Source organism: Chlorocebus sabaeus, chromosome 2 (assembly GCF_047675955.1).
Source record: "Chlorocebus sabaeus isolate Y175 chromosome 2, mChlSab1.0.hap1, whole genome shotgun sequence".
NCBI classification, from domain to species: domain Eukaryota; kingdom Metazoa; phylum Chordata; class Mammalia; order Primates; family Cercopithecidae; genus Chlorocebus; species Chlorocebus sabaeus.
In genome coordinates, this window is record NC_132905.1 from 15001407 (window position 1) to 15017070 (window position 15664).

Sequence of the window (15664 nt, forward strand, 5' to 3'; positions counted from 1 at the left end):
TACTAAAAATACAAAAATTAGCTGAGCCTGGTGGCACATGCCTGTAATCCCAGCTACCCAGGAGGCTGAGGCAGGACAAGCAGTGGAACCCAGCAGGCAGAGGTGGGGTGAGCTGAGATCGCACCACTGCACTCTAGTCTGGGCAACAGAGTGAGACTCTATCTCAGAAGAAAAAAAAAAAGAAAAAAAAAAATGTGTGTGTGTATATATATGTATTCTAAATACAACTTTTTATTTTACAAATGTTTTCTCTAAATCTGCAGCTTGCTTTTTAATTCTCTTTACAGTGTCTTTCCTCTTTTTTTTTTTTTCTTAACCACTGATCATTATTCTATTGTATGAATGTGTCATGACTTATTTAGCCAATCTTAGGTTGATAGACATTGATGTTCTTATTTTATTTTATTTTATTTTATTTTATTTATTTTATTGAGACAGAGTCTCACTCTGCCACCCAGGCTGGAGTGCAGTGGTGCGATCTCGGCTCATTGCAACCTCCACCTCCTGGGTTCAAGCAATTCTCTTGCCTCAGCCTCCCAAGTAGCTGGGACTACAGGCACATGCCGCCACGCCTGGCTAATTTTTTTGTATTTTAGTAGGGGCGTTTCACTATGTTGCCCAGGCTGGTTTCGAACTCCCGGGCTCAGGCAATCCACCCACCTCAGGCTCCCAAAGTGCTAGGATTACAGGCGTGAGCCACCACGTCGGGCCCATTGATGTTATTTCTAAACTTTTGTTATTACAAACTATGCTTCTGTTAATATCCTTGAATTCATATTGTTATTTCTTTTTCTTTTTTTCCTTTTTGAGACAGAGTCTCGCTGTCACCCAGGCTGGGGTACTGTGGTGCCATGTCTGCTCACTGCAGCCTGCAGCCTCTGGCTAATGGGTTCAAACGATTCATAATTCTCCCCTCGAGAGGAGCTGGGATTATAGGCATACACCACCACGCCTGGCTATTTTTATTTCATCATGTTGGCCATGCTGGTCTCAAACTCCTGAGCTCAGGTGATCTGCTGGCCTCGGCCTCCCAAAGTGCTGGGATTACAGGCGTGAGCTGCCACATCTGGCCTCATGTTGCTATTTCTTTCTTTTCTTCTTCTTCTTCTTCTTTTTTTTTTTAGATGGAGTCTTGCTTTGTCACCCAGGCTGGAGTACAGTGGTCTGATCTCGGCTCACTGCAACCTCCTTGGGTTCAAGCTATTCTCCTGACCTCAAGTGATCCACCCACCTCGGCCTCCCAAAGTGCCAGGATTACAGGCATGAGCCAGTGGGCCTGGCCATCACGTTGTTGTTTCTTTGTTTTTGTTTGTTTGTTTGTTTGTTTGAGATGGAGTCTCCCTCTATCGCCCAGGCTGGAGTGCAGCGGCGCGATCTCGGATCACTGCAAACTCCACCTCCCGGGTTCTCGCCATTCTCCTGCCTCAGCCTCCTGAGTAGCTGGGACTACAGGCACCTGCCACCGCACCTGGCTACTTTTTTGTTTCTTTTTTAGCCAGGATGGTCTCGATCTCCTGACCTTGTGATCCGCCTCGCCCTCCCAAAGTGCTGGGATTACAGGCATGAGCCACCGTGCCCAGTTGTTTCTTTGTTTTTCTTTTCTTTTCTTTTTTTTTTTTTTTTGAGAGGGAGTTTCACTCTTGTTGACCAGGCTGGAGTGCAATGGCGCTATCTCAGCTCACTGCAACCTCCGCCTCCTGGGTTCAAGCGATTCTCCTGCCTCAACCTCCCAAGTAGCTGGGATTACAGGCATGCGCCACCACGCCCGGCTAATTTTGTATTTTTAGTAGAGACGGGGTTTCTTTTTTCTTTTCTTTTTTTTTTTTTTTTTTTGAGACGGAGTCTTGCTCTGTCCCCCAGGCTGGAGTGCAGTGGCTCAATCTCAGCTCACTGCAAGCTCTGCCACCCAGGTTCATGCCATTCTCCTGCCTCAGCCTCCCGAGTAGCTGGGACTACAGGCGCCTGCCACCACGCCTAGCTAATTTTTTGTATTTTTAGTAGAGACAGGGTTTCACCGTGTTAGCCAGGATGGTCTCAATCTCCTGACCTTGTGATCCGCCCGCCTTGGCCTCCCAAAGTGCTGGGATTACAGGCGTGAGCCACTGCACCCAGCCGAGAAGGGGTTTCTTCATGTTGGTCAGGCTAGTATCAAATTCTCAACCTCAGGTGATCTGCCCACCTTGGGCTCCCAAAGTGCTGGGATTACGGGCTTGAGCCACCACGCCCAGCCTATGTTGTTATTTCTAAGAACCATTTGTTTTTCCTTTCCCATGAACTGTCTGTTGCTATCTTTTTTTTTTTTTTTTTGAGACGGAATCTTGCTCTGTCGCCCAGGCTGGAGTGCCGTGGCGCTATCTCAGCTCACTGCAACCTCCGCCTCCTGGGTTCACGCCATTCTGCTGCCTCAGCCTCCAGAGTAGCTGGAACTACAGGCACCTACCACCACGTGCAGCTAATTTTTTTGTATTTTTAGTAGAGATGGGGTTTCACCGTGTTAGCCAGGATGGTCTCGATCTCCTGACTTTGTGATCCACCTGCCTCGGCCTCCCAAAGTGCTGGAATTAGAGGCGTGAGCCACCGCGCCAGGCCTGTTGCTATCTTTTAATCATTTTTCATTGGGTTGTTAATCATTTTGTTATTCATAAGAGTTCCTTATATGTCATGAAATTTGTGAAATCCTCCTCTCTGACTGAGATGCAAATTTTTTCCAGTTTATCATTTCTTTTTATTGCCTCTTACCACATTTTTTATTTTCCTGAGTCAATGAATTGATCTTTTCCTTTAAGGATTCTGAATTTTGTGTTATAGTTAAGAGTCTTCTCCACTTCAGAGTGATACAAACATTCTTGCAGGAATTCTTCTGTTACTTTTATGGTTTCCCGTTATTATTATTATTTTTTTACTTTGACACAGGGTTTCACTGTTGCCCAGGCTGGAGTGCAGTGGTGAGATCATAGCTCACTACAAGCCGACAGGGTGGCTCATGCCTGTAATTACAACACTTTGGGAGGCCGAGGTGGGCAGATCACTCGAGGTCAGGAGTTGGAGACCAGCCTGGCCAACAGAGTGAAACCCCATCTCTGCTGAAAATGCAAAAATTAGCCAGGTGTAGTGGTGTGCACCTGTAATCCCAGCTACTTGGACTGCTGAGGCACGAGGAAGTTTTTGAACCCAGGAGGTGGAGGTTGCAGTGAGTTGAGATCGTGCCACTGCACTGCAGTCTGGGCGACTGAGCAAGACTGTCTCAAAATAATAATAGTAATAGTAACAATAATTTAAGTTCTCTGCAGCCTCGAATTCCTGGGCTCAAGCAATCCTCCCATCTTGGCCTCCCACAGTGCTGGGATTACAGACATGGGTGACCATGCCGGGCCAGTTTCCTTTCTTTTTTCTTTCTTTCTTTTTTTTTTTTTTTTGAGACGGAGTTTCGTTCTTGTTACCCTGGCTGGAGTGCAATGGCACGATCTCGGCTCACTGCAACCTCTGCCTCCCAGGTTCAAGTGATTCTCCTGCCTCCTCCCGAGTAGCTGGGATTACAGGCGTGCGCCACTATGCCTGGCTAATTTTGTATTTTTAGTAGAGATAGGGTTTCTCCATGTTTCTCAGGCTGGTCTTGAAGTCTCAACCTCAGGTGATCTGCCCGCCTCGGCCTCCCAAAGTGCTGGGATTACAGGTGTGAGCCACCGCGCCCAGCCCAGTTTCCTTTCTTCTATCTAAATATTTGATCAATTTGGTATGTTCCCTAGTATATAATATGAAGTACACATTTAATTCTCCCTGCCCCAGAAGCTACCGTGTTGTCTCAAAGCATTTATAAAATGAAATCTATCTTTTCCTCACAAATTTGAAATACCACTTTTTTGTTTTTTTTGAGACAGAGCCTCGCTTTGCTGTCCAGGCTGCAGTGGTGTGATCTCGGCCCACTACAACCTCCACTTCCTGGGTTCAAGCAATTCTCCTGTCTCAGCCTCCCCAGTAGCTGGGATTACAGGTGCCTGCCACCATCCCCAGCTAATTTTTGTATTTTTAGTAATGATGGGATTTCACCATGTTGGCCAGGCTGATCTCAAACTCCTGATCTCAAGTGATCCACACACCTTGGCCTCCCAAAGTGCTGGGATTACAGGCGTGAGCTACCACGGCCAACCTTGAAATACCACTTTTACTGAGTATTAAATTCATACATGTGTTTGTGTCTATCTGGAAATATCTCTTTCATTGACTGTGGAACTAATCAGGCACTAGTATCTAACTATTTTAATTGGTAATGCTTTATAGCATGTTTGCTATTTGGTCAGGAGTTTTCAGAAAGTTCTTGGCTATTTTTCTTATTAATTTTTCCATAAGACTTTAGAAATGGCTCATAGAGATCCAAAACAAAATCATGTTTGTATTTTTCTTGGGATCTCATTCAACATCTTTTTAAATTTTAATGTATCTTTTGATTCAGGGTCTCACTCCAAGCCTGGAGTGCAGGGGTGCAATCACAGCTCACTGCAGCCTCAACCTCCTGGACTCACACAATCCTCCCACTTCAGCCTCCCAAGTAGCTGGGGCCACAGGCACACGCCACCACACCTGGTTAATTATTTTTGTACTTTTTTTGTAGAGTTGGGATTTTGCCATGATGGCCAGGCTGTCCTTCAAAGTCTTGATCAACTGATATCTTAATGATCTGCATTGAACCTTCCTAGCCAAGACCATAGCCTATATTTCTGTTTGTTCAAGTCTTTTTCTGTATCCTTTTGCAGAATTAAACATTTTTTCTTTACACAGACTGTGCATATTTCTTGTAAAGTTTATTTCTAGGTGTTTTTACTGCTTTGTAAATGGAGTCTTCCATTATATCTTTTCTCTCGTTTCGTTTTTTTTCTCTTTTCTTTTTTTTTTTGAGATGGAATCTCGCTCTGTGGCCCAGGCTGGAGTGCAGTGACATGATCTCAGCTCATTGCAAGCTCTGCCTCCTGGGTTCACACCATTCTCCTGCCTCAGCCTCCCGAGTAGCTGGGACTACAGGTGCCTGCCACCTCGCCCAGCTAATTTTTGGTATTTTTAGTAGAGACTGGGTTTCACCATGTTAGCCAGGATGGTCTTGATCTCCTGACCTTGCGATCTGCCCGCCTCATACTCCCAAAGTGCTGGGATTATAGGCGTGAACCACCATGCCTGGCCTCGTTTTGTTTTTGGAGATGGAGTCTCACTCTGTGGCCTGGGCTGGAGTGCAGTGGCGTGATCTCAGCTCGCTGCAACCTCCGCCTCCCAAGTTCAAACGATTCTCCTGCCTCAGATGCCTGAGTAGCTGGGACTACAGGTGCATACCACCACGCCTGGCTAATTTCTGTATGTTTAGTAGAGATGGAGGGGTTTCACCATGTTGGCCAGGCTGGTCTTGAACTCCTGACCTCAAGAGATCTGCCCACCTTGGCCTCCCAAAGTGCTGGGATTACAGGCATGAGCCACTGTGCTCGGCCCCATTATATTTTTATGTCTTCTAATTGTTGCTCTTAGATTCTGACATATCCCCAGGGTGCAGACCACCTCAAATAAGCTTGAGAATTACTTATTTAGGCCAGCAAGTAGTTCTCAACCTTGTTTTCCTGTGCTACACATACTACAGGTGACCCTGACATACACCAGTCAACCCTACAGGTGTTCCTTGTTTCTTCGGGACTTTCGCAGAGATAAGCAAGGCTGTAGTTTTTCAGCAGTCTATGGAAATTTATCATGTACCTGTTGTGTCCCTGACACTGTGTTAGGGGCCAGGGACTATCATGATGCTTAAGACAGGCTGAGTCTCTGCTGTCATGGAAGTTGATCTCTTAGTCCTAGCCTAATAGATATACTCAACAGATAATTGAAAAATTATGAGGGTACAAAGTTCTACTAAGAGGCTATGAGAGTGGAACAGAGATAATTCATCAGAGGTTAACATTCACACTTGTAATCCCAGCACCTTGGGAGACCGAAGTGGGTGGATCACCTGAGGTCAGGAGTTCGAGACCAGCCTGGCCAACATGACAAAACCCCCATCTGTACTAAAAATACAAAAATTACAGGGCATAGTGGCATGCGCCTGTAGTCTCAGCTACTCAGGAGGCTGAGGCAGGAGAATTGCTTGAGCTCGGAAGGTGGAGGTTGCAATGAGCCGAGATCGTGCCACTGCACTCTAGCCTGGGTGACTGAGTGAGACTCTGTCTCAAAAAAAAAAAAAAAAGCCGGGGCGTGGTGGCTCACGCCTGTAATCCCAGCACTTTGGGAGGCCGAGACGGGCGGATCACGAGGTCAGGAGATTGAGACCATCCTGGCTAACATGGTGAAACCCCGTCTCTACTAAAAATACAAAAAAAATTAGCCGGGCTCAGTGGCGGGCGCCTGTAGTCCCAGCTACTCGCAGGCTGAGGCAGGAGAATGGTGTGAACCCGGGAGGTGGAGCTTGCAGTGAGCGAGATCGCCCCACTGCACTCCAGCCTGGGAGTGAGACTCCGCCTCAAAAAAAAAAAATTAAAAATTAAAATCAATGTCTCACAGGGCTTTTATGAGCTTTGCATCAGAGAGCCGAGGTCACACCATTGCACTTCAGCTTGGGCAACAGAGTGAGACTCTGTCTCAAAAGGAAAAAAAAAAGAGTCAATGTCTCAAAAGGCTTTTATGAGTTTTGCATGTTCCCATTCCTTAGTTCAAATGCATATAATTTATCTTGTGAGAAGGAACACACAGAATTTATCATAACATACTTAATGCTCACTGTTTCTTGTGAACTAAGAATACATAGCTTCAATCTTTTTCTCAAGATAAAGAAAAATAATTCCTTAATTACTTAGCAAGAGTCAAGAGGTCTTCAGGATCTTGGAAGAGAACGACTGACAGTTTCTTGAAGAAAACAAATCTAGGTGACCTACTCCTGTTCAGGTACGGTGGCCCACACCTGGAATAATCCCCCCAGTACTTTGGAAGGTCGAGGCAAAAGGATTGCTTGAGCCTAGAAGTTTGAGACCAGCCTGGTCAACTTAGTAACTTAGTAAGACCCTGGGCAACTTAGTAAAACCCTTTCTCTATAAAAAAGTTAAAAAATTAGCTGGGAGTGGTGGCGCATGCCTGTGGTCCCAGCTACTCAGGAGGCTGAGGTAGGAGGATTTCTTGAGCTCAGGAGGTTGAGGCTGCAGTAAGCTGTGTTCATGCCACTGCACTCTAGTTAGGTGACAGGGCGAGACCCAGTCTCAAGAAAAAAAAAAAGATATGTGGAAGGAGGGAAGAAAGAAAATTGGGGCTGGAAGTCATAGACCCACCACTTTTGTCCCCATGGATGATAGCAAAATCACCTTTGATGAGATTGTCTGATTGTGCGCAGCTTTGGGTTTAGGGAGACCTCTCTGCATCTGCTCCTTTACCCAAGGAGGTATGGGATCCACACTGCTTGGAAGTTAGAAAGAAAAAAAAGATCACTTTTAGCAGAGGGCTGGACAATATCTGAATGTTGCTTAGTACTGTCTTGGATGGGCACTAAAGGAACGGTGAAAGTCCTTTGACTATTTTTGGTGTTCTGAAATTCAGTGTCTTTGCACTTCACAAGTAGCAATGTATGGAGGCCTTGTCTAGAGAACAGTGTCCTCCCAGGCTTGGCTAAGGCTCCAAAGTCTCGCTTGGAGGGGCTCCTTCAGACACAGCAGCTTGTATTTTGAATTTATATTCCCTTGGCAAGAGAGACTGAGCAATTGTTAGATTGAGAGATTTTTTTTTTTTTTTTTTTTTTTTGAGACGGAGTCTCGCTCTGTCGCCCAGGCTGGAGTGCAGGGGCCGGATCTCAGCTCACTGCAAGCTCCGCCTCCCGGGTTCACGCCATTCTCCGGCCTCAGCCTCCCGAGTAGCTGGGACTACAGGCGCCCGCCACCACGCCCGGCTAATTTTTTGTATTTCTTAGTAGAGACGGGGTTTCACCATGTTAGCCAGGATGATCTCGATCTCCTGACCTCGTGATCCACCCGTCTCGGCCTCCCAAAGTGCTGGGATTACAGGCTTGAGCCACCGCGCCCGGCTTTTTTTTTTTTTTTTTTTTTTTTTTTGAGATGGAGTCTTGTTCTGTTGCCCAGGTTGGAGTGCAATGGCATGATCTTGGCTCACTGCAACCTCCATCTCCGAGGTTCAAAAGATTCTCCTGCCTCAGCCTCCCAAGTAGCTCTGATTACAGGCGCCCACCACTACACTCGGCTAAATTTTTTTTGTATTTTTAGTAGAGATGGGGTTTCCCCATGTTAGTCAGGCTGGTCTTGAACTCCTGACCTCAGGTGATCCGCCGGCCTCGGCTTCCCAAAGTGCTGGGATTACAGGCGTGAGCCACTGATTCTTTACTGGCCACGCTCCCTCCAACCTCCCATATAATACGGCTGCTAAAAACCACTTAGTTTATCTAGTCTGGGTGAAAGAAATAGCATTCTAGCACTTTTTTTTTTTTTTTTTTTGAGATCAAGTATGGCTCTGTCGCCAAGGCTGGAGTGCAGTGACGCGGTCTCGGTTCACTGCAATCTCCGCCTCCCGGGTTCAAGCGGTTCTCCTGCCTCAGCCTCCCGAGTAGCTCGGACTACAGGCGCCCGCCACCACGCCTGGCTAATTTTTTGTATTTTTAGTAGAGAGGGGGTTTCACCGTGGTAGCCAGGATGGTCTCGATCGCTTGACCTAGTGATCTGCCCGCCTCGGCCTCCCAAAGTGCTGGGATTACAGGCGTGAGCCACCGCATCCAGGCTATTGTCTTTTATCTCACTGTAAAATTTTCTGATTTTATTTATTGTGTGTTTTACTCACACAAGAATGTAAGCTCTACGAGGGCAGGGATTTTTGTCTGTTCACCACTACATTCTTAGCCCTTGGAGCAATGCCTTGCATACAGCAAGCATTTAATGAACATTTACAGATGAAGGAAGAAACAACTGCAGGAAGGAGAGAAAGGAGGGCCAGAGGCAAGACAAGAGTTAAGACCGAGAGAAGGAAGGAAAAAGGAAGTGGAGGAGGAAAGAAGGTAGGCTGGGTTCTCCCAGACACGCTTCAAGCCCAGCAGGCAGCACGAAACTCCCACTAGAACTACAACTCCCGGCAGGCCCCGGGGCCCAGAGCGGCCCGCGGCGGCCCAGGCGGGACAGGGCGCCACTCCCGCTGAGCTCCCGGCGTGCCTTGCGAGCGCAGGCTCCGCCGCAGCGCCCGCCGGAACTTGTGGTCCGGGCTGCGGGTGGGGGTGGGGCCGGGCCTGGAGGCGGGCGGGGGACGGGGGCGGGCGCCTGCCCCTCCCCCGTCACTTCCTGCCGGGTTGCGGGCGCCGGAGCGGCTCTTCAGCGTTTGCGCCGGCGACCGCCGCGTCTCTCTCTCTCGGCTCCTGCTTCCTTTGACCGCCCCCCCACCCCCCGGCCCGGCGGCGCCCGCCTCCTCCACAGCCACTCCGCCTCTTCCCTCCCTTAGTCCCTTCTTCCTCTCCCTTTTTCCTTCCTCCTTCCCCTCCTCGCCGCCACCGCCCAGGACCGCCGGCCGGGGGACGAGCTCGGGGCAGCAGCCAGGTGAGGCGACCGGGCCGAGCTGGGCCTGGCGGAGCCCGCGCGGGCGCCGCGGTGGTGGGGAGGTGGGCGGCGGGTGGGGCCTAGGCCTCGGCGGAGCCGCGCGCCCCGCCGCCTTCCCCCGGGCCTCTGTAGCCCGCGGGGCCTTCCCGGAGGAGGCGGGTCCTCTTGCGCCCCCCGCCTCCGGGCGCCCTGAGGCCTCGCCTCGGGCGCCCCCATCCTCTCCAGCCCTCGCCAGTGTCACAAACAGGTGCCGCGGCCGCCTTCCCTCGTCCCGCATGGCGCGCGCGGGGATGCCGAAGTTATTCCCGGGGCTGGGGCGCGGGTTGGGGGGTGGCCCGCTTCAGGTCCCCTAGGGCTGGAGCCTCTCAGTGTCGCCGGCCCAGGTCTGTAGCTTAGTGGTTAAGAGCACGGCCCAGGTGTCCAAAACGGGTACCAAACCCGGCTCTGCCCCATTAGGCAAGACACTTAAACTCTTTGTGTCTTGGTTGGAAAGGGGGCTGCTAATACCGTCCCTGCCTCTTAAGACTGTTAGGGTTCAGTGAAATGGGGCGTGTAAAGCGCTTATCAGAGTGCCAGACGCAGAGCGTGTCCCAATAAACCGTCTGCATAATTTATTAGCGTGATATGAAGGTATAATTTAATGGACAGAGTGGATAGAAGTTGACCTACCTATCCGTTTGGGTTTCTTAGAGGCTGCAGTGTTCCGCGTGCCCGTGTCCAGAGCCAGGGCATTGTTTTGAGTTCTTAACATCTGAAAGGGGCGTACGCTTAATTGGTACATTGTCGTTGGCAGTCTGTAAACGATGGATGCTATTTCTTTCCATGTCCTCCGCTTAGCCAACTGCAGGATATTCACCATCTCCCACAGGATGAGCAACCTGTCCATTTCCCCCCGCCCCGCCGTCAGCCAGCTTCTTGTTGTCATTCCATTTCTGGGAAAGTTGCTGGCAGAAGCTTCCCTTGAGTTGAGCAAACCTATCTGGAGCACTTACTGTGTATCAGGCTCTGAAGCGGGGTGTATGAAGATGGAAAAATTTGTCTGTCCTTTCTCTACACCTCGATAAGTTTTTTTCACTGAGGCTTTGCTTATATTCCCCCCTCCCTGTTGGCTTTCCTTTTAAGCCCTTGCCCCGCCTCCGTGTTGCAGTATTGCTTGTGTGGAAGTTTTCTCCTGTTCCGCGAAGATACGTGCTTCAGTCTGTTCTGCCACTGTTCTTCGGCTGTGTGGACGTTTTTAAGTTCACACTTCTCTTCTGCTTGTAGCTTTCATTGTTAAGAGCGTGGTGGAAAGAGTTCAGTCAGGTTCCTGGTTGATTTTGGCCTTTCAGGAATCCGTGCTTACCAAATGTAAATTACATTGCTACTTGTTGAGGTAAAAACTAAAAATACAGTTGGAGTGTAGAGGGAGCAGTTTCGGTTTTCCTGGTGACAGGTGGGATTTTTAGTACAGCAACTTTACTAAAGCATACTGGGTTTTGAAAAATTTTGTACTTAGTTTTATTGGTGTACTCTAAGGAAATGCAACTTATGGGTGTTCAATTTTATACGAATAAGGAGTGTGTGTTTACCTCAGTGATCCTCCTGTATCTTAGGATTGTTTTAGGCATTAAATTTCATTAGTGGACTGAAAATATTTTTATACGCTTCTCAACACATATGCGGCAAAGTGGCCTCCTTGTTTTTGACATTTTCCTAGAATTTTCTGACAGTCTTACCATTGTTTCTAATTTAAAATATTTGTTTGATTTTTTTTTTTTTTTTGAGATAGCCTCACGCTGTCGCCCAGGCTGGAGTGCAGTGGCACGATCTCGGCTCATTGCAACCTCTGCCGCCTGGGTTCAAGCGATTCTCCTGTCTCAGCCTACCGAGTAGCTGGGATTACAGGCGCCCGCCGCCGCACCGTGTTAATTTTTGTAGTTTTAATAGAGACAGAGTTTTGACATGTTGGCCAGACTGGTCTTGAACTCCTAACCTCGTTATCCACCCGCCTCGGCCTCCATAAGCAGGTTAGGCGCGGTGGCTCATGCCTGTAATCCCAGCACTTTGGGAGGCGGAGGCGGGTGGATCACGAGGTCAGGAGACGGAGACCATACTGGCCAACATGGTGAAACCCCGTCGCTACTGAAAATACAAAAAATAGCCGGGTGCGGTGGCGGGCGCCTGCAGTCCCAGCTACTCGTGAGGCCGAGGCAGGAGAATTGCTTGAACCCGGGAGGCGGAGATTGCCTGTGCGACAGAGCGAGACTGTCTCAAAAAAAAAAAAAAAAAAAACAAAAACCAAAACAACCACGTAAGCAAACAACTATACAAACAGTGTAAAGCATGTCTAATAGTGCCATATCACAATGGCATATTGCAATAGGGAAATGGTATTTTAAATACCATTAAAAAAAATCTTTTTATTCTGGAAAATATGTAAAACTCGAATAGTATGGAGAACCCCATGTATTAGTCACTCACTCAGCTTTGACAATTATTAACTCATAGCCAAGGTCGGTTTTGTTTCATGTTGTATCCCCCCACACAAACTAGATTATTTTGAAACAAATCTTAAACGTTGTATCGCAACATTAGCGATTTTGGCTTTTACTAGATTGCTCTAGATTAATGTCACAAAATTTACTTTTAGTAGAATAATAGTTCTCATTTTGTTCGTTGGGCTTCCCTTCTCTGTTTATAAATGGTTTCTGTACAGCAGAAAAGAAAAAGAAAATTAACTCTTGATTCAATGCTTTCAGCTCCTCAAAGTCAAAATACAGCCTTGCTTCTTTGTTGTGTACAAAAGCAAAAATTATTGAGCTATTAATGACTATAATTGAAAAGCAAACAGAAATACAGATCTCCCTAGTCCTGTTTGGCAGAGACCTGCCTGTTAACCCACTTTAATAGAGATAACTTTGTGTCAAAGTTAAACTACAGTTAATAATTCGTAACGAAAACTTAAAAAGTTTCTTTACAGTAGTTGTGTAAAGATACTGCTGTTACCTTAGGTTAAGAATTAAGCAAAAGATAATCTTTTATCATAGAATTGTTTTCCAAAGAGCCCCCATGTGCTCTATTTCCAAATAACAAATTTAGCAAATATGAATGAAACCTTAATTTTTGTGAATAGTATGAAATCACAGCATGAGTGTTCACGTTTTTCTTTCTTGTGTCTAAAAGATTTCTCTTACAATGGAAGTTGACAGGAATATTATAAATGTTTGTCATTGTTGCATAACTTTCAAATTTCTAGTCGTGAATAGTTTTCAACTTTTAGATCTGTAACGATATTTCAGGTTTGTAGGTTTACTTTTGAGCTTGATCTGGTACAGTGGAAATGTTACATGTTACGTTTTAGTTATTACTACCTGGAAGATGGGGAAGGATACACCTCTTAAAATTGATTTAGGAAAGAAACACCAATTTAGTATCTGGGAAAGGACACAACACATTTTAGAAAATGTGTAGTGCGGCCGGGCGCGGTGGCTCACGCCTGTAATCCCAGCACTTTGGGAGGCCGAGGCGGGCGGATCACAAGGTCAGGAGATCGAGACCATGGTGAAACCTCGTCTCTTCTAAAAATAGAAAAAAATTAGCCGGGCGCAGTGGCGGGCGCCTGTAGTCCCAGCTACTCGGGAGGCTGAGGCAGGAGAATGGCGTGAACCCGGGAGGCGGAGCTTGCAGTGAGCCGAGATTGCGCCACTGCACTCCAGCCTGGGCGACAGAGCAAGACTCCGTCTCAAAAAAAAAAAAAAAAAAGAAAATGTGTAGTGCTTCCCATTAAGCTTAAAGTAAAAATTATAAGCATTGAGAATTGTTACCATAAATAGAGTTTCTTCAGAATAAGTTGCTCTCTTTTATGCTTCAGCCAGAAAGCCCAGGTATATACAGATTACAGCAGATCCTTGAATAATGTTGTTTCAAGATAATGTGAGGAAAAAAACTGTTTGTGGAGTTTGCACGTTCTCCCTATCCCTGCATGGGTTTTCTCGGGGTACTCTTGATTTCCTCCCACATCCCAAAGCTGTGCACATGAGGTTCACTGGTGTGTGGAGCAGTGTGTGTATGTGTGAGTGCTTTCTGCAGTGGATGTCCTGTCCAGGGCCGGTTCCAGCCTTGCACTCTGAGCTGCTGGGATAGGCTCCAGCCACCCCAACCCTGAACTGGAATAAGTGGTAAATTTTTTTTTTTTGAGATGGAGTTTCACTCTTGTCACCCAGGCTGTGTGCAATCTCGGTTTACTGCAGCCCCACGCCTGTAATCCCAGAACTTTGGGAGGCTGAGGCGTGCAGATCACCTGAGATCAGGAGTTGGAGACCAGCTGGCCAGCATGGCGAAACCCTGTCTCTACTAAAAATACAAAAAATTAGCCAGGCTTGTTGGTGGGCGCCTGTAATCCCAGCTACTCAGGAGGCTGAGTCAGGAGAGTCACTTGAACCTGGGAGGCAGAGGTTGCAGTGAGCAGTTACCGTGCCATTGCACTCCAGCCTGGGCAACAAGAGCGAAAGTATGTCTCCAAAAAAAAAAAAAAATTATATCTACTTCACGTTTATTTCAGTGTTTAATATTAGAAGTGTTTGGTCTTTATTTGAAAGTTTGGTGATGTTTTTCTGATGAGAAATATGCCCTAGAACCTAACTCTTCTTTGTATCAGTTAGCCTGTGTTAGTCGGAAGTCTCAGTTTCCCAGAACCTATCCCTTACGTTGAGAGAGGATTTACTGTGTTTTAAGTTTAGAAATGGCCATGACTCATGGAACTCTCCTCCACCCCCATTCTAAAGTCCAGATCATTAATATCATTCTGGGTGTTATCAAACTGGATACTGCTTCATCCCGTCTCTCTCCCCAATACCACAAGGTAGTCTCAGTTTGTAGGGCAGCTTTCTTTTTTTTTTTTTTTTTTTGTGAGACCGAGTCTCACTCTGTCACCCAGGCTGGAGTGCTGTGGCGCAATCTCAGCTAACTGCAAGCTTCGCCTCCTGGGTTGAAGCCATTCTCCCGCCTCAGCCTCCTGAGTAGCTGGGACTACAGGCGCCTGCCACCACGCCCAGCTAATTTTTTGTATTTTTAGTACAGACGGGGTTTCACCGTGTTAGCCAGGATAGTCTCCATCTCTTGACCTCATGATCCCGCCCACCTGGGCCTCCCAAAGTGCTGGGATTACAGGCGTGAGCCACCACGCCTGGCCTGTAGGGCAACTTTCTTTGAGCCTTTTTACTGGATTGAGTAAGAGTGTAATTCAGCATAAAGATGAAACTTTCATGAAAAAGGTATCTTTTTGTGGGATTCCACAAGCCAGTTCCAGAGTTTGTTGCCCAGGCTGATCTTGAACTCCTGAGCTCAAGTGATCCTCCCACCTCAGCCTCCTTAGTAGCTGCAGTTATAGGCAGAGGCCTTGTTTTCATGAACTTCTAAATTGGATCATCTTATTTGATGTCATATTTAGTGATGGGGAATTGTTCAGTTTGAGGAAGTATAAATTCCTCCCCTCTCAAGAGCTTTGAGGTAGCTTTTTTAGAGCTTTCAAAAATATTTAGAGAATTTTATGACAGATTTGTTTCACATTAGACCTATAACAGGTTATTTTACCTTGACTTCTGGTGATGGAGACATTTGTGGTTGAAATGCTTCTCGTGTAATTTTCTACATGAGGTTTTCTTTAAATCTTCACCAGAATCAAGGCTGTATACCATTTGTGCTGTTCCAAAAAATATAAATTGCCAGTTAACGGTTGAACTATGAGAGGGCATGTTAGTTGCTGTGGTTATTTACCCCCACCATTTTATTATGAAAAATTTCAAACATATTAACAAAGTTTATGAAGTTTTATTGTACATCTCTTTAGATACCGTCTACTTTCTGTTTATTTCTGCCCTGTTTCATGGTGGTGAATACCATCTACTCTTTATCATTAACATTTTACCATACAGTATTACGAAGCTTGAATAATGTTGGCCAAATCCATTGTTCTCACCTGCTAAGGAGATAATAGGATTATAAATATATAGCTAAGTTTATCTTATCAAATGCCACCGGATGGATGGCTTAGATATCTGTCTTATTGACAGCTTAATGCTCTGAACTAGAAAACCTTACCAAAAGAAAAGTAATATTTTTAAAGTGGTGAAATGGAAATTACTGCA

General features: G+C 46.7%; 1 protein-coding gene across 6 annotated transcripts in view; it reads left to right on the forward strand.

The window, feature by feature from the left end:
• Positions 1-9282: 9282 nt before the first annotated feature.
• Positions 9283-15664, forward strand: part of STAU1 (staufen double-stranded RNA binding protein 1) — a 79177-nt gene continuing 72795 nt past the window's right edge. For 2 of the 6 annotated variants that reach the window (XM_008014542.3, XM_008014553.3), the window contains exon 1: positions 9288-9539. The gene's annotated coding sequence lies outside the window, so the exon portion shown is untranslated. Of the gene's footprint in view, positions 9540-15664 lie in introns of all 6 variants that reach the window. The other 4 variants (XM_037982658.2, XM_008014535.3, XM_008014566.3 and 1 more) reach the window with 4 other exon arrangements.